Source organism: Monodelphis domestica, chromosome 2 (genome assembly GCF_027887165.1).
Source record: "Monodelphis domestica isolate mMonDom1 chromosome 2, mMonDom1.pri, whole genome shotgun sequence".
NCBI classification, from domain to species: domain Eukaryota; kingdom Metazoa; phylum Chordata; class Mammalia; order Didelphimorphia; family Didelphidae; genus Monodelphis; species Monodelphis domestica.
In genome coordinates this window covers 232711614-232731309 of record NC_077228.1, presented here as the reverse complement: position 1 = coordinate 232731309, position 19696 = coordinate 232711614, and positions in this window count along the sequence as shown.

The following is a 19696-nucleotide window of genomic DNA, read 5'->3' as shown; positions in this document are numbered from 1 at the left end:
AACTTAACACAAGGGAAGGAACGTATTAATCAGGATTAACCAGACTTCTTGGTACCCCAGAGGAATGTTGGGAAGTTTTGACTAAAAATTTCCTTTTAAACTCATCCAAATCTACTGCAAGCCAGAGGAGACTGGGATGGGTACAGGAAAGAGGCAGAATCTCTCCTGTGGACCCTGGGCACAAGCCACAAATGTTGGACTGTCCTGGGCTTGCTGGCTCTGAGTGAGCAGCCTGGGTGGTACTTTTCACTGAGACACCCCTTTCCTTTCACTTGAGGTAGGATGGATGGTCTACCAGGGGGGAAAGGAGGGGAGGCTTCTCCCTTACACAAATCCATCTTACTCTGCAATTATCTCCTAAACAAATCTCCACACTGGAGAACAAGATCAAGGCCACTGTCTCATTGTAAACCTATCGTGATGAAGGTTACTTCAATTTTTGACAACCCCCCTCCATACCCAGCCTGCTAAACTGATTTGTCTGATCTGATAAATTAGAGCAGAAGAGAAGGAAGGAAGGTAGCTAGAAAGACCAGACTGCTAAAGATCTGCCTATGGATGCCCTTGAAATTCAAGGTGAAGCTTGCTCCCAAAGACCCCACTGGTGGGGAGAGTGCAGTGTAGTACCTCTCTCAACCATGTCTCCCCTTGGCACATGATATTTGCCCAGTCAAAGTGATTTCCCCAGTGAACAGAGTTAGGGTCTCATCAAATAGGGTAGAGAATGGAGAATACAGTTGGATTTAGGCCCAGGACAGAGATACATTTCAGATGGTCTGGAGTAGAGACCAAATAGGTGGTAGCCTTGGCTATGGTGGCCCCAGAGAATCAGCAGGGGCAAATAGAGGGTTGTGATCCTTAAAATGAGGCAATGGCTCTAGAATTCACAAGGTGGCCTAATGGCATCATAGAGAATGACTAGCCCTAGAAAGATTCAGAAATCCTTTATCTTCTTCAGCCCTTCTAAAAACATTTCCTAGAAGCAGGATGTCCTGAGAATTTGTCCACCAAATGGACAGTTTTCCAACCTTGAACAGCAGGGACAGGCTGTCCTCTATAGATGAATGTCCTATAAAACAACAGGAATACTTCTGCTAAGCAACAAGAATTCTACTGTTAAGCAGTTTTTCTATTAAATAGTTTCAAGCAATAGGAATACTACTGCATAGATTTTCTATACTTCTCAGAGTGGAATTCAAACACAAAAGGGAACTCCCTTAGAGATTCCAGAAAGCGCCACATGTCCTGAGCAGATAGTAAGGACCAATGACCCAAGGAACTGAGGTGCTATTCCCTTGGCTTTCACAGAGGAAGAGAGGGACCCAAGGCGTGCAGGAATCAATGGGTTAAGAATAGAAGAGTTGGCACTACAGGCAGAAAAAGCAAAAAGAGAAAATGTACAGAAGCCAAAGTGTGAAAAATTAGCCTTATATAGAAAGGTCTACACCAGTACAAGAAACATTCTACGGGGCCCATGAGAAGCCCCAAGCCCCAACCTTGGAGAGCCACACTGGTAGGGGCATGTTCAGGGTTTCTCAAGCCTTCCTTAAAGAGGCAGATCCCTCTTAGAACTCACTCAGGAATGTCCCATCAGTGGCTTCAGTTCAAGTGTCGCTGAAGCTTTTTGTGTTGGCTTCCTGTTTAATTTGTATACTGACAGGTTTATTTTTATTAGTGAATAGCAGCAGCTGAAAGCCAATTAGGATTGTTAATAATAGCGTTAAGGTGACTCAGCAGGGGAAAAGGTACTCTTTCTCATGAAAGGGCTCTAGCTTTTGTTCATGTGGACTGGATTTGTGTCCTGAGTAAGCCAGGCTCTAGGGACAGGAGTCAAACTCTTTCCATACTCTGGCTCATTATACCACCCATCCAGAGCTTTGGAGAAAATCTCTTAAAGCTTTTGTTTGGCTCCCCAAAAGGAATTAAAAGAGTTCTTTCCAAAAAGATTCTCAACATGCAGAGTAGATAAGCTATGGTACATATTTTTTTCCTCTATCATAGACAAAAGGGAAGGGAACAGGGAATAAGCATTTTTTGAGCCTGTACTATGTGCCAGACATTGTGCCAAGTGCTTTATAAATATTATCTCATTTTATGCTCACAACTATTATATCTCCATTTTACATTTGAGGAAACTGAGGCAGACAACAGTCAAATAACTTTCCCAGGGTCATAGGGCTAGTTAAGTGTCTGAGGCTGTTTTTGAACTTTCTTCCTGGCTCTTCTATCTATTGCACCATCTACCTAACTAAAGAAAGGCTTACAACATTGAGAAGTGCACAATGCTAAGTATGATAGGGTAAGCCATCACATATTATATACTCCCAGAAAACATGAAACAATCAATGGGATGCCTGAACAGGCATTTCCTTTTCCCTTCCAATCTGCACTGTCTCAGCTATCCATTCAAGGTCTATACCTTCTAGTCAGCCAGGTCATGGTGGTGGTCATTGTCTCCCAGAAGCTGTTTTTGGAAGCATCCTGCTGGGAAACCAGAACCCAAACCAAGGAGCTCTTGGCCTGTGGAACTCACATGGTTTCTGCCAAAGCTAGAAATGTCCACCTCAGAGATGCTGTTTGGTCCTGTACTTAGGGAAAGAAACACAGAACAAGGCCTTTGAATCTAATCTCAGCCTTCCTGCCACTGCCAGGGATTAAGAGAAAGGAAGAATTATCCCCTCTCCTCTTTGATGTATGTCTGAGGGAGAGAGGAAGCCTAGAAGAAATTGTCTCCTTTTAAAATCGACTGAGGGGGAAGCTTTTGCTGGCCAGCCCTCTGGCTGGCTTCCCATACCCATTGCATGGAGAACAAGGGACTAATCAGGAGCCTCTATCCACGTGTCCTTCAAAAGTGACAGAGACGCGTTGTTGATGGGGCTAGTGCTCCAGCTAGTCTAGATGTGGGAGGAGGGGCTCCTCTGATTACTGTCATTACCCTCTTCTTCTCCCCCCCCACTCCAGATAAGTAACTGCTATAGTCAAGAAATCAGTTGAGGGGCACATCTGTTCTTATCACTAATTCTAGAAAGTTCTCCAAGATCTGGAATAGCTTAAGCATCATCCTCTTTAGGGCTTTCCACCAGTGCTACTGTTGAGACTAAAAAATGTCTCAAAGGAGTCCATATGAGAAATTCAATGGCACACCAAACCACAACAAGATTATTTTGTGGAACTAGAAAAAATGATAATAAAATAAAGTTTATCTGGAGAAACAAAAGGTCAAGAATGCCAAGGGAAATAATGAAAGAAAGTGGGAAGGAAAGGTGCCTAGCATTATCCAATCTTGAACTATACTGTAGGAATCATATATAAAGGAAAAAATATAGTATATAGTTTAAAAAGAAAGGTTGTTCAGTGGAATAGATTAGGTACACAAGATCTAAAAGCAATGGAAAATAGTTAGTGTTCACTAAACCCAACAACACCACCTTCTGGTGTATGGACTCATTATTACAAAACCTCCTTGGAAAATTGGAAAGTAGTTTGGGAGAAGTTAAGTTTAGAAAACATCTTATACTACAGATAATAATCAGCACCAAAAGGATACATGACCTACATATGAAAGGACATTTTTTTAAGTAGAAAAGAAGAAAATGGAATTTCTTCCACAACTATGGACAGGGGAGATTTCTTGACCAAAGGAAAGAAACATAAAAGATAAAATAAAAAATTCTGATAACATAAAATTAAAAAGGTTTTGAACAGACAAAATCAATACAATTTGACTTAGAAGGAAAATAATGAAATAGGAAAAAATTTTCTGAGCAAGTTTTTTCTGTCAAAGTTTTGATATCCTATACACAATGTAAATTATATATCAATGGAATTGATTCAAACATATGAGATCAAGAGCCATCTCTCAATAAATAAGTGATCAAAGGATGTGATCGGGAAGTTTCCAAAGGAAAGCAAGCTATCAACACCCACATGAAAACATGCCCCAAATCATTAATGATTAAAGAAATTAAAATTAAAACTCTGACTTTCCATCTTAGACCCATCTAATTGTCAAAGCTGGGAAAAAAAGGAAAATGGCAATTATTGGAGGGAATGTAGGAGAAGTGCACATTAATGCACTATTGATGGAGCTGTGAATGGTTCAACTATCCTGGAAAGCATTTTGAAACTATACCCCAAGAGACATTAAATTGTGCAGAGCTTTCAACCCAGAGATACCACTCTATGGCATACACTCTAAAGGGATCAAAGACAGAGACAAGGGACCCATGTGCACAAAAATATCAATAGCATTTTTTTGTTGTTGTAGCAAAGAACTAGAAATAAAGTATGTGCCTATCAATTGAAGAATGGATGAACAAAAGTACAAGTATATGAATATGATGAAATATTCTTTTCTAGGAAGAAATGACAGAATGAAGTGACATGGAGAAGTCTGGGGAGACTTCTATAAACTGATACAAGGTCAAGTGAACAGGACCATACTATAGCTTCTTCATATTTTTCATATGATGGATCCCTTTGATAGCTCCCTATGGACCTCTTTTCAGGAGTCTTTAAATGCATAAAAGAAAAATTACATTGAAATAGTTATCAAAAACTTTTTAAAAGACCACAGACCCCAGGTTGAGAATCTCTGGTTATATGCCTATTACGTTTTCTTTTTCAAATTAGATTGAAAATCAATTTTGAAAATTCATTTAAAAAATTTTTTGAGTCTAAATTCTCTCCCCCATCATTGAGAAGGCAAGCAATTTTATATAGGTTATACATGTGTAGTTATGCAAAACATCTTTCCATATTAGTCATATTGTGAAAGAAAACATAGTAAAAAAAATAAGAAAAACAAAGAAAAAATTTAAAAGTATGCTTTGATCTACCTTCAAGCTCCATTAGTTCTTTCTCTGGAAATGGATAGCAATTTTCCTTTGGAATTGTCTCAGATCAGAATAGCTAAATAGTTAATCATCTTACAGTATTACTGTCTCCCTTCTTCCCTCCCCACTTCCAGAGTTGATAAGCAATTCAATATGGGTTATACATGTATTATCACACAAAATATATTTCCATATTATTCATTTTTGTAAGTGAATAATCTCATAAAACCAAAATCCAAAGTCACATACTCAAATAAACAAGTGATAAATAATTTCTTCTGCATTCTGACTCCAACAGTTCTTTATCTGGAGGTGGATAGCATTCTTTTTCATGAGTCCCTCAGAAATGTCCTGGACTATTGAATTGCTGTTAGTAGCAAAGTCTATCACATTTGATCATTCTACAATATTGCAGTTACTGTGTATAATATTCTCCTAGTTCTGCTTATTTCACTCTGCATCAGTTCATGTAGATCTTTCCAGTTCTTTCTGAAATCTTGTTCATCATAGCACAATAGTATTCCATCACCATCATATACAATTTTGTTCAGCCATTCGCCAGTTAAGGGTCATCCCTTTAGTCCAGTTCTTTGACACCATAAAAAATGCAGTAATAAATATTTTTGTATGAACAGGTGCTTTCCTATTTCTTCAGTGAATTTTTGCACATTTTTTACATTTGGCCAATTCTGCTCTTCAGTAGATTTTGCACCTCTTTTAATAAGCGATTAACTCTTTTTTTTCCCCATGATTTTCCTACATCACTGATTTCTTTCCTCTACTTCTCTTTTACTTTCACTTTTTTTTAGCTCTTCCAGAAATTACTTTTGAGGCTTTTGTAGTTGTTTTGATATTGTTGTCTTTTTCTGAGTTTGTTTTTAATCTTCCCTATCACCAAAGTAACTTTCTTATGATCAAGTTCTTTTTTAAAAAAATTATTTGCTTATTTTTCTAGACTATTTCTTGACTTTTAATTTTATGTTAAAGTTGAACTATGTTCATTGTATGTGTGTGATGGGGAAACTCTCAAGTTTTAGGGTTTTCATGCTTCTGTTTTCAGAACTAGTTCTGGGGGTCTGTAAGTTTTTAGTTCTTTCAAAGTGTCATAAGCTAAGGTGACTTATGGTCACTGCTGTCCTGATTGGTGCTCTGGTCTGAGAGCAAACCACAAGTACTCTTTTCCATTCTAGAACTTTGACCAGGCTCCCAATTCCTGCTAATGTTCCTCCTCATCCTGGGACTATGACTCAGAACCATGTATGGACAGTGCAACAGAATCCTCCTCCTAGTATCAACACAAGGTCCTCTGTGATCTCCTTCTGACCAATTGTATGGCACCCTTTCCATCTCTGGGATGAGAGAGTTCCCTGCTAATTTAGTCATCCTTAGGACCTGTTGCTGGCTTGCTTGGTATAGCCTTCACTGATGCTGCCTGTGCTAGACTGTATTCCATTGTCACTCCAGTGAGACAGACCTTTCCTGCTGAACTTCTAGGTTGTCTTAGAAAAGTGTTTCATTTGATCCTTTTGTTGGTTCTATCACTTTAGAATTCATTCTGAGGCATTATTTTAACATTGTTTGGATGTGAATTTGGGAGACCTCAGATGAGTTCTTGCCTTTAGCCTGTAACTCCCACACAACTACTACATTTTAAAAGAAAACAACTTTGAATGACTTAATAGCTATGATAAATGCAGCAGCAATTCATAATTCTAGCAGAATTCTGAAGGTGAAGTATGTTTCCCATTTCTTGGCAGAAAGGTGATGGATATAAATCTTTAAACATAATTCATATGTGAATTTGTTTTGCATTCCAAAATTTTTACAAGGAGTGTATTTTTTAGAAGGGGAAAGTTATGGGGAAAAGTGGAGAGTAGTGATAGGGGTACAATAAGAATGTCAAGAAGAAATTCCTAACATAAAAAAGAGAGCAAAAGGAAGGTTAGAGAAGACAGAGACAGAGTTGTGTTGGTACTATTGTGCTAAATTTAATATATACTTGTGGGGAAAGTTATATTTGGTATTGATTTATAATTTTTTAAATTCTTTTTTAAATTTGGAAATATTCCACTTTTTGATGCTTATGAAATTCATAATTAAAATGGAATTTTAAAATATCTAGCAAAGTCCACATGACACTATTTTTAATGGCCTCTGGATGCCATGGAAAGAGTTCCAGCAATCTATTCTGCAAAGTCCTTGGACTATTTCATAATTGACTGTCTTTTGAGGATCCCTTCTACTATAGACAGTGGGTTTGAAAATTAGAATCACCACCAAAAACAAAGTTGTGCAAATTTAACAAGTAGTATTTCATAAAGTTTTCATAGTTATTGGCTGCCCAATATTTATAAAGTCCTATCCCAACTCAAAACAAATAGAAAAAAAAGCAAAAATTAAAAATATATAAACAAAACAAACTTCTCTTAGAGGGGAATTCTCCCTGAATAATGTTTCCCCAACAGAAAGTGTGAACTTAAGGTTGACTGGAAGTTTTCTGCTTACTTTGGGTGAGAAATCAAACTGCCACAAGAGAAAATTCCTTTATAAATCTGTATAGCACTTAGGGAAATGCATACATTTCCCCACTGAATCTCCAAACAATGGATAAAGCAATCCAGATGAAGACCTGGACAAAAGTACCTCACTTTTTTCAAATGGAGTCCAGCAATATTAAAAATTATTATGCCCATTCCAGGGTTATTTGGACTTATAAAATAGTTTTACCTACTTTGGGATGATTGGAGTCAGCTCCTGAGATATTGGATGAACCTTCATTTATAGTCAACAGGTGGCATATGAGAGCAAACAGGATGAGCTGCCAGTCTTCCAAAGAACCAGTAGATCTATTATGTATGCTCCGATGACTTGCTCCCCAATCTCTGCCCTTTGTGTGGGAGGAACTTCCTTAGCAACTCACTCAGTTTCTACATCTGACCCAAGCTCAGGGTCAGCTGTACGCTCAATAGGCTGCCTTCAGGTCAATGTGAAAAACCCCTTGAAGTTTAGGGCACCCTGGGAAGACTGATGACCAACAGATAGTTGCTACCCATCTTCTCTTGCTTCTCTTTTCTAATCTTTAACATGAGGATAATAATAGCAACTACGTTAATGGTTGTTGTCAGGATCAAATTATCTATCTATCTATCTATCTATCTATCTATCTATCTGTCTGTCTGTCTATCTATCCCTCTCTCTTCATCTATCTATCTATCTATCTATCTATCTATCTATCTATCTATCTATCTATGTACCTATCTATCTACTTATCTATCTACATACCTATCCATCCATCCATCCATCCATCTATCTATCCATCTGTCCATCTATCTATCTATCTATCTATCTATCTATCTATCTATCTATCTATCATCTATCTACTTATCTATGTACCTATCTATCTACATATCTATCTATCTACTTATCTATGTACCTATCTATCTACTTATCTATCTACATACCTATCCATCTATCTATCCATCTGTCCATCTATCTGTCTTTCTATCTATCTATCTATCTATCTATCTATCATCTATCTACTTATCTATGTACCTATCTACTTATCTATCTACATACCTATCCATCCATCTATCCATCCATCTATCTATCATCTATCTACTTATCTATGTACCTATCTATCTACTTATCTATCTATCTATCTATCATCTATCTACTTATCTATGTACCTATCTACTTATCTATCTACATACCTATCCATCCATCTATCCATCCATCTATCTATCATCTATCTACTTATCTATGTACCTATCTATCTACTTATCTATCTATCTATCTATCTATCTATCTATCTATCTATCTATCTATCATCTATCTACTTATCTATGTACCTATCTATCTACTTATCTATCTATCTACATACCTATCCATCCATCTATCCATCTATCTATCCATCTATCTATCTATCTATCTATCTATCTATCTATCATCTATCTACTTATCTATGTACCTATTTACTTATCTATCTACATAACTATCCATCCATCTATCCATCCATCTATCTATCATCTATCTACTTATCTATGTACCTATCTATCTACTTATCTATCTATCTACATACCTATCCATCCATCTATCCATCTATCCATCTATCTATCCATCTATCTATTTATCTATCTATCTATCTATCTATCTATCTATCTATCTATCTATCTATCATCTATCTACTTATCTATGTACCTATCTATCTACTTATCTATCTATCTATCTATCATCTATCTACTTATCTATGTACCTATCTATCTACATATCTATCATCTATCTACTTATCTATCTACATACCTATCTATCTACATATCTATCTATTTATCTATCTATCTACTTATCTATCTACGTACCTATCTTTATCTATCTATCTATCTATCTATCTATCTATCTATCTATCTATCTATCTATCTATCATCTATATATCTATGTGTCTGTCTGTCTGTCTGTCTATCTACTTATCTATCTACGTACCTATCTATCTATCATGTTTTTCAAACCATAAAGTATCATATACATGCTATTAGGAGCTAGATTTTTGCAGACTGAAGTGACACTACATGATTTCCACCCATATTTTTCATTTGTTTTAATCGATAAGTCTGGGGTCCTTAAAGCTAACTGTTCCATAATTTCTTCTGGCAATAAATTGCCATCAGACATCCCTTCTCCTCTATAAAAAGATCCATATGACTCCATTGTTTACTTCTTTTCTGATATTGTTGGATGAGTTCATGGAGCTGTTGCCCATGCCTTTTGATTCCTCTTTTTGGGTCTTAGCCATTTCACAGGCTTCATCTGAAAGTGAATAACTTTTGATTACATTTGACAAATCCAATGATGTGTACACATAGCCACTCCTTACTATGGCTCTGGGATGCCTATTTGTTTCAAAGATCTCTCTGTAAGTTTTAAATTTTGCATGTATACTGAGAATGACTGGTAATCCTTTCTCCTTCATGCCAAGAGAAATGCTCTGCCTTAGGTGATGGGCTCTGGGTTCATTAATGTGGCACTGGCGTCTGTTAGAATGTTTTCCAAATTTGTACGTCCATTCTATAGTTCTAAAAATATACATTATGACTGGCATTGTGTGGATATTAACTTCTTTAAATACATTCATCCCAGTCAGACTTTGGGAAGTCTTTTGACATGCACAGCTACAAGTTTCTCCTTCATAACTTTATTCTCAGAGTGTCGAGTATCTGTAAGTATCACCTTTGTTCATTGGACCAATTTGACCTCCCGATTCAAGGACAAAGATTTCATTCAGCTTTGGTTTTGTTTAGTAATACACTTAAGAATTTAATACTTGAGTTCAAATAACATTTTGATATAATTTGCAAAAGATTCCATAAGATAAATTATCTATTTTAATATGCTATTCAGTGAAGTCACAATTGATACATCAAGAAATTAATAAGGTGTTTTGTTACGACTGCCTCTTTAATTTGGGAGCCAATCTTAGCCCAAATGGGCTTAAACTGTCTCATCAGAAAGATGACATATTGTATACTTTAACATTGCTGTAGTGGCAACATTTTTAAAAAGAGAATATTTTTCATGTGGCCATCAAATGCTAATTCTTCTAGTGTTCTTACTTGGGTCTATTTTATATGTTTGCAATATATGAACAAGTCATCAGTGCAGATTTGAATCAAAAGGATTGAGATAATCAAAATAAGAGGTATAAATATTATACAATGGTAGGCTTATAACTGTTTAACAACTGGATCTCTGGGAAAAAATGTGCACCCAACACACTTTTTTAAGTCTAGACAATCAACAAACAACAAATCAAGCCCTTATTTGTAATGTTTGCTAATAACTGAGATGTAAATGCTCACACCGACAATTTAAAGATCAGCTATCATAAGCTGGTTCAAGCTGGCTTACATTATTAGGGTATTTTTTGGGCAGTCTGTTTAATAATTACCAAATGGATTTTACACACACGGGGACATTTTGACATGCCTTAAGGTGATCTATAGAACAAAGATAAGTTCAAATCCCGACTTAGCCACTTACTGTGTGTCTCTAAATAAGTCATTTAACCTCTTCTTGACTATTACTTCATCTATAAAATGGAGATAATAGGACCTGCCTCAAAGAGCTGCTGAGAGGCTCAAATGAGAACATATATAAGTGCAAAGTTGTTGTTCAGTCACATATGACTCTTTGTGAGCTTGGGGTTTTCTTGGCAAAAATACTGGAGTGGTTTGCCATTTCCTTCTCCGTCTCCTTTTACAGGGGAAGAAACAAAGGCAGATAGGCTTGATTGGCTTGTTCAGGGTCACACAGCTAGTAAATGTCTGAGGCTGGATTTGAAGTCATGAAGAAAGGTCTTCCTGATTCCAAGCCCAGTGTTCTACGTTGTTCCACCTAGCTGCCTTTTGCAAAACTTAGGGCACTATATAATAGATTAGCTCTTCTTACTACTACCACCTCTTCTTGATTCTTAGCTAAAATAGTAAAGGTTTTTGGTTTTTGAAAATCGAGTACTAAGCAATGGGGGTTAAGTGACTTGGCCAGGGTCATATAGCTAGGAAATGTCTGATGTCAGATATAAATCAGGACCTCCTTTCTTCAGGTCTGGCTCTCAACCCACTGAGCCACCTAGTTACTTCTGCCAAATTCCATTTTAAGAGTGTATAGATTTCGTGAATACGAATTATGAATGCCTTACATAAGATACACAAACACAAATTGGTCTGTTTAGAGGAATTATTGGTGTTTTGTTTTGGTAGTGCATAGAGGATACCTTCTATTAAGAAATGTGAATAGGCATTTTCAGTCAAAGAAATCAAAACCATTAATAAGCACATGAAGAAGTGTTCTAAATCTCTGATAATCAGAGAGATGCAAATCAAAACAACTCTGAGGTATCACCTCACACCTAGCAGATTGACTAACATGACAGCAAAGGAAAGTAATGAATGCTGGAGGGGATGTGGCAAAGTAGGGACATTAATTCATTGCTGGTGGAGTTGTGAACTGATCCAACCATTCTGGAGGGCAATTTGGAACTATGCCCAAAGGGTGCTAAAAGACTGTCTGCTCTTTGATCCAGCCATAGCACTGCTGGGTTTGTGCCCCAAAGAGATAATAAGGAAAAAGACATGTACAAAAATATTCATAGCTGCACTCTTTGTGGTGGCAAAAAATTGGAAAACGAGGGGATGCCCATCAATTGGAGAATGGCTGAGCAAATTGTGGTGTATGTTGGTGATGGAATACTATTGTGCTAAAAGGAATAATAAAGTGGAGGAATTCCATGGAGACTGGAACAACCTCCAGGAAGTGATGCAGAGTGAGAGGAGCAGAAGCAGGAGAACATTGTACACAGAGACTGATACGCTGTGGTACAATCGAACGTAATGGACTTCTCCATTAGTGTCAATGCAATGTCCCTGAACAATCTGCAGCGATTTAGGAGAAAAAACCCTAACCACAAGCAGAGGACAAACTGTGGGAGTGAAAACACCGAGGAAAAGCAACTGCTTGACTACAGGGGTTGAGGGGATATGACTGAGGAGAGACTCTAAATGAACACTCTAATGCAAATACCAACAACATGGCAATGGGTTCGAATCAAGAAACATGTGATACCCAGTGGAATCGCGCATTGGCTAAGGGATAGGTAGGGGAGGGGGAGGAAAAGAAAATAATCTTTGTCTCCAATGAATAATGTTTGTAAATTACTAAATAAAATAATGTTTATTAAAAAGAAATGTGGGGTGAGCTTGTGTCTGATAGCTGTTTTTGCTAGAAATCCATATGCCTCTGATACGTTAAACGCCAATTATCATAGCTCCAACCTAGCTTTGCCACTTTCTACTATAGTAGAGAAGCTCGAGTTTCAGTCAATAATCTTGACATTTATATCATGGGTGTTTATATTATAGCCTTCTATTTTGCACTGGACACACTCACATTTTTGTTGTGTTGGACTCAAAGTCTTCCTGATTTAAAGATTCCCTCCCTCTCTCCAATGTCTCTGCTTCTCAAGCTTGGGGGAAGAGTTTTGACCGACATTTTTCTTTTGTGGCTGTTCATTATGTTGCTTTGATTCTTAACTTTTTGACTTGTGACTTAATTCAGACTTTCTGATGGACTTCGCTGCCCAGATTCAATGTCCTGTGTATTAGGGGATCTTGTTTTCTCCCTACAGTATGAAGTAACTATTGGTTCAGACATTTTGAGTGTCTTTCTGTAGGTTTCCCAAAGCTTTCTCGAATTGCCCTTGTGGAGGTGGTATTTGGTCTGGGAGAATTCATTCGATTTTTCTACTAAGCTGCATCCTATTATGTCCTGATATGGTTCTCTTTTGTCAAATTTGAGAGAATGCATTCTTCCATTATGACATTAGCAAATCACACCTTCTTTGAATTACTGGGTTTTGGTAAAAGTGGTCTACTATTTGTATCCATGTCATTAAACTCAAAAGGCCAAGGTGGATGGGTGGTAGAGTGCTGGGTTTGAGAATAAGGAAGAGTCAAGTTCAAATCTAACCTCAGACACTTATTAGCTGTGTGACTCTGGGAAAGTCATTTAACTGAACCTCTGTCTGCTTCAGTTTCATCATCTGTAAAATGGGAATAATAACAGTACATACTTTGCTGGGTTGTGAAGATGAAATGAGAAAATAATTTTAAATTGCTTAGTACAATGTCTGGCACATAGGTGATAGCTAAAGTTAACTATTATTATTATTATTATTATTATTATTTTAAATGAACATTTGGGTGTAGGTAGGTGGCTTAGTGGATAGAGAGCTAGGCCTGGAGACAGGAGGAACTGGGTTCAAATCTAGCCTCTGACACTTTCTACCTATGAGACCCTGAGCATTTCACTTGACCCTAATTGCCTAGTCTTTACCATTCATTTGCCTTGAAACCAATACTTAGTGTTGATTCTAAGATAGAAGGGAAGGTTTGTTGGTTTTTTAAAAAGCATTTCAATCAGTGGATTGCGAGCTGGGAAGTCCTGGGTTCAAATTTGGCCTCAGATACTTCTTAGCTATGTGACCCTGGGTAAATCACTTAACCCCATTGCCTAATTCTTAGGGCTCTTCTGATTCTATGGTGGAAGGTGAGGGTTTTTTTTTTTTAAAGGCATTTCAAAATCCTATTCTCCTCTGCAAAGACATTTGAGACATGTTGTTTTTGGCATGTTTCATCACTAGGCAGATTTTCTGGAGTTTGCCTCGAGGGAGCAACATATCCAATGACCTCACATTAACTTAAAAAAAAAAGATTTTATTAATTTTTTGATTTAAGCTCTTATTTCATCAACTCTATGTTTAGGGCTTGTTATTACCTCCAGATAACATGTAATTATTTAAATAATTTATTTTTCAAAATATGTGTAAACACAATTTTGTTTTTTTTAATTTTGAGTTCAAAATTCTCCTCTTTCCACTTATCTATCTCCCTTCTGTTCTCCCCTATATCAAGCAACTTGATATAGATTACACAAGTGCCGTAATACAAAACATTTTCCCATATTAGTCAGAAGAGGCATGAAAGAAAATGCAGACCAAAAAAACCACAAAATAATAGTAAAAAATAATCTGCTTCAAACTGCATTCAGACTGCCTTCTCTGGGGGTGGATTGTCTGGAATTTATAGTTTTCTGCAAGGTTTACAAAAATCTCAGTGCATTATTCTTTTTTATCTTTACAATAACCAGATAAGGTAGGTGTTATTATTCCTATTTTGCAAATGGGGAAATTGAGGGTCACACAGATGGATTTGAACTCAGGTCTTATTAATTCCATCCTATGTATTTGTCAGTGTCCTATACTTGATGCTTATTCTTGCAGGGAAGCTGGAGTTCTTTTTGGGAAAGGAAAATGAATCCAATAGGGATGTCCCCAGAGCTTCCTAGAGTTAGAAGATGAGCCAGAGATTATATAAAAGGTCTTCTAAGACTGTACCTGGATTCTCATGTTTTGGGTCGAGGGTCTAAGATGCTCCAAAAAGGGGTTACACATTACTGGACCAGGGATTTCACTAGTGCAGATACTCCCTCCAATGGAGGGAGGCAAGAGCCTGGTCATTATAATGAGTGTCTAGATGCACTTTCCTATCCTTCTAGTCACACTAGCCATTGAGAACTCTATGCCCTTCTCTTGGCTTGGATAGGACAGTGTGCCTGGCTTTAGGGATTATATCTCCTCTGAATTTAAAGCTGAATATACAAAAATAAGCAGGAGTATTCGTCCTATCAGAGGTGGCATGGTACAGGAGACAACTGCAGGATGACTTGGATTTAGTGTTTACCTCTGACATATACTGTGTAACCATGGGCAAATCAGTACTTCAAGTAACTGTCTCTGATTAAAATTTAAAGATGCTTTGTGATATGCATTGGTGGCAAAAGTTTCTACAAAAGGAATTCTCCATACTGAAGAAACACAGGTCCAAGAAGCAGCTAGGTAGCACAGTGAATAGAGCTCCAAGCCTGGAGACAGAAGGACCTTTGTGTTATAGGTTCTACAAACTAAGATATAAAATACTACTAAATCAAGATGATCTCTTCTAACATTTTGAAAAATAAAAATACCAAAATTTAGACTTCATAGTATTTCTATTTTTTCTTTCTTGTACTATCTTCATTTATTAAACATCTACTATTTGTATGAGACTATGGCAAAAGTGAGACAGTCTCTACCCTTAAGGGCATTACACTTTGATAATGTAGAATAAATGATGTTGGCAGTACTCAAAGCTCCTCTTTCAGAATTGCCTTTGGGGTCTGTAGTATGTTATTTTAATATACTATATATATTAATCTAGATGTACATATATATGTATATATATACTATATATTATACTTAGTGGTATCAGATCTTCATCCCATGGGGATAATTTTTTCCCCCTTGGAAATAGTCAGAAGTCATTCAGAGTGAAGTCTGATGAATAAGGTAGGTGATTGAGTTTATTTAATGAAATTTTGTGTCCAAAACAAGCTGAGGCTATAAAGCAGTATAACATCTAAAATCTGAAAGCATTTCCTGGAAAAGAAACAACCTTGTGTAGTGGGAAGAGTCCTGGATTTGAGGACCTGGCTTTAAAAATCTGCTTTATCAACTGTGCATACCTTTTGATCCTGTGACACTGGTTCTGTATCCTCAAGAGATAATAAAAAAGGAGAAAGGACCTACTTGTACAAAAATATTTATAGCAGCTCTTTTTGTAAGGGCAAAAATTGGAAATTGAGGGGATGTCCATCAATTGGGGAGCAGATTGTGGTATATGTTTACATGTTGGTAATGGAATACTATTGTGCTATAAGAAATGATAAGCAAGATGATTTCACAAAAAGCTGGAAAGATCTACATGAACTGATGCAGAGTGAAATAAGCAGAGCCAGGAGAACACTGTACACAGTAACAACAATATCATACATTGATCAACTGTGAAAACTTGGCTACTCCCAACAATGCAATGATCTGGAACAATTCTGAAAAACTTAGGACAGGGAATGTTATTCACCTCTAGAGAAAGAACTTTTGAGTCAAATGGATGCAGATCAAAGCATACTATCTCACATCAGTATATTTACGGTTTTATTTGGGGGTTTTGGTTTGTATGAGTGTGCTTTACAATGACCAATGTGTGAAGATTGGATTTGGCTCTCCCCTGATTGCAATAATGAAGGTACTTAGCTGTTCTCAGATTGTGAAGATTTAAATTGTAACTCGTGTCTATTTTTAGATTTTAATCCCCATAATCCCATAGGGTGTAAACACCCTACTTAAAAGTTAAGTGTGGAGACCTGCCTATTTTTAGATTCAATTACAAAAAGTGCAAAACAGTACTTAAAAGTTAAGATCTGCCCATATATCCCACTTAATCATGAAGTGGGAGGTCTGTGACCCATGTGTGCGATAGTAGGTAATGAATCAGAATCAACTAACTGCCTTCTGGGCAGTCCTAGAGTAGAGCATCAGCTGTGATTGGTAGATGTGAAATTAGGGGAAGTGATGCAAGTGAAAATGCCTTTAAAAGAGAGAATGCTTCAGAGTTGGGGATTCTTGGAGCAGAGTTCAACTTGGACTTCCACTTCTACTGGAGTTCAATTCTTCATGCTTTCGAGTTGAGTCTGGTAAAGAGGGGCATAAGGATCTGCTGACTGGACTGACACGTGGTGAGTGAAAAATCTGACTCTTCCTGGATATTTTTCTGAAGAGACTAGCCTCAGGAGAGACTTCCCCAGGTTCTCAGCTTCGCTGAGACCAGCTAAGGACCAACTCTCCTGGTCCTGGTTTCGAGCCAGGGCCCTAGAGTAAATTACTTAGTGTTTAGGCTAAGATATCTTACCTTATCCTCTCTCTGATTTCTCATTTCACTCTTTTTACATTTTGTAAATAAATTGTAAATAAAATCTCTTTGGAATTAAATTCCTGGTGACCAAACTCCTAAATGATCAAGTCCAACCCTTTTCCCCCTTACATATGGAAATGTGTTTTGCTTACAAGTATGATCCAGATCAAATTGCTTACCATCAAGTAGGGGCATGGAAAGGAGAGATGGTTTGGATCTCATAAATTTGTAAAACAAATGTTAAAAATTATTACTACATATAATTGGGAAAATAAAAATATCTTTTAATCTAACTTGACCTTCATGTTCTTCCTTTCTCTGTAAATATTCTGGGTGATAGCAGTCTTGCTGAAGTGTTCTTTCATTCACAAAAAGTCCAATGAATGGGGGGGGGCAGCTGGGTAGCTCAGTGGATAGAGAGCCAGGCCTAGAGATGGTAGGTCCTAGGTTCAAATCTGGCCTCAGACACTTCCCAGCTGTGTTGCCCTGGGCAAGTCACTTAACCCCCATTGCCTTACACAATACACAGTATTGATTCCAAGATGGAAGGTAAGGGTTTTATCTAGATAAGTCAATCTCATTATTTTAGTCACATCTGGCATTTTTATGTTTACATACATAATTTTAAAATTTTAAGGAGTCTAACTAATTCTTTTAATGTGTTTTATTCAAAGAAGAATGGAGAGATGGATGACACTTTTATGTAGGTATGGCATGGGGGAATCATATAGAACAATCCATTTAGAATAATAACAGATGGCATGTCACCACAAATAGTCAGGAAAACCAGACCTCAATTTCTACCTCTGACATATACTCTCTGTAAAATGGGTTTTCTTCAGGTAACTCCAGCTGTTTATGATTTAAAGATGATTTGTGATATGCACTGGTAGTAAAAGTTTCCACAGCAGGAAATAATGACTGAGGATTAGTTGACCATGCTGTATATGTGAGTGAAATATTACTGTATAAAATGATAAATGAAGGAATTCAAAGAAACACGAGAAGTCTTGTATGTAGACTTAATGCAGAATGAAGTAAGAATCAGAAAAGTAATCAATCAGAAAGTAAAGAATCAGAAAAGTAAAATAGTGCATACTCCTTGACCTAGACAAAAGAGATCAAAGAAAAGCCAAAGAGATCAAAGAAAAGGGAAAAGGACCTATAGGTACAAAAATATTTTTAGCAGCATTTTTTTGTGGAGGCAAAGAACTGGAGATTGAGGGGATGTAACTAGGGAATGGCTGAATAAGTTGTGGTAAATGATTGTGATGGAATGCAACTGTGCTATAAGAAATGACATGCAGGACGGTTTCAGAAAAAAATGGGAAGACTTATGTGAATGGATGCACAGTGAAGAAAGCAGAAGAACATTACATATTAATAGCAATATTGTGAAATCTGTGAAAGAATCTGAATCTGTGAAAGTCTTAGCTTCTCTGATCAATACAATGATCCAAGACAATTCCAAAGGACCATGATAACTGGACTGGGAACCAATGAACTGAGTGCAGACTGAAGTACATATTTTTGGTACTTTATTTTTATTTTATTTTGTGTTTTCTTTTGTAACATGGCTAATATGGCAGAGAAGTTTTTACTCAAAAGTTAAAAAAACTGTTAAAATTTTACATGTAATTGGGAAATACTTAAAAAAATAAATAAAAACAACTTTAAAAAATATCTTCTGGTAGAGAAGTAGGGGGCTGTGGGCATGCATGGAATGTTGGGACAAGTTATCAGACATAGTTGTTTTCTTGGTTGGGTTTGCTTAACTTTTTTATTATTGCAAGTGAGGTAAAAGAACAAAAGGCATCAATAAAAATTTTTAAATAAAATAATTACCCAGGAGGCATTTGACTGGAAAGAAAGCTGGGTACCCAATGCCAGCAAAGGATCCTCTGGCATCTCTTTCTGATCTCTGGGCTGAGAGCACCTGAAGATGCTGCTGCTGTGGCCATCAAATGATATGTGGACTTGGAACAAGCCTTCACATTGTAAAAATGGAGATTTGAACCCCAGGCTTCAATCCCCAGAAGTCCTTGGTACTTCCCAGAATTCCCTATAATCTCACCTGAGTCTCCACCTGGGCGAGATAACAATTTAGTATTTAATGGGCTCTCTGCCTCCCAAGAAGCTCTTCCTCTACTCGGACATTGCAAGATCTAGTAAGTTAAGTGTGGGAGTTCTGAACTGGCTAATCAGCCATGGGCACAAATGTGGTTTATTATTTTGTATCCTTGATTTCTAATAATCTTAATAAACCTCATAAAATATAATACTTTTATTACTAGAAACTAATTTAATTTTTACAACATAGATTTCACAGAGTTCTGCCAATCTCTTAAGGTTTTTTAGGCCGAAAAACACCTCACCCTGACCCTTTTGTTGGCTCTGTCACTCCCCAAATGAGTTTTGAGGTATTACACTAAAGTCGAGAGTTCAGCTAGGTGTTGCCTTTAATCCACCATCTTCCCTCCTCATTCTTTAATGAGCAATCTAGCTTCTGATCTTACCACCCTATTGAAA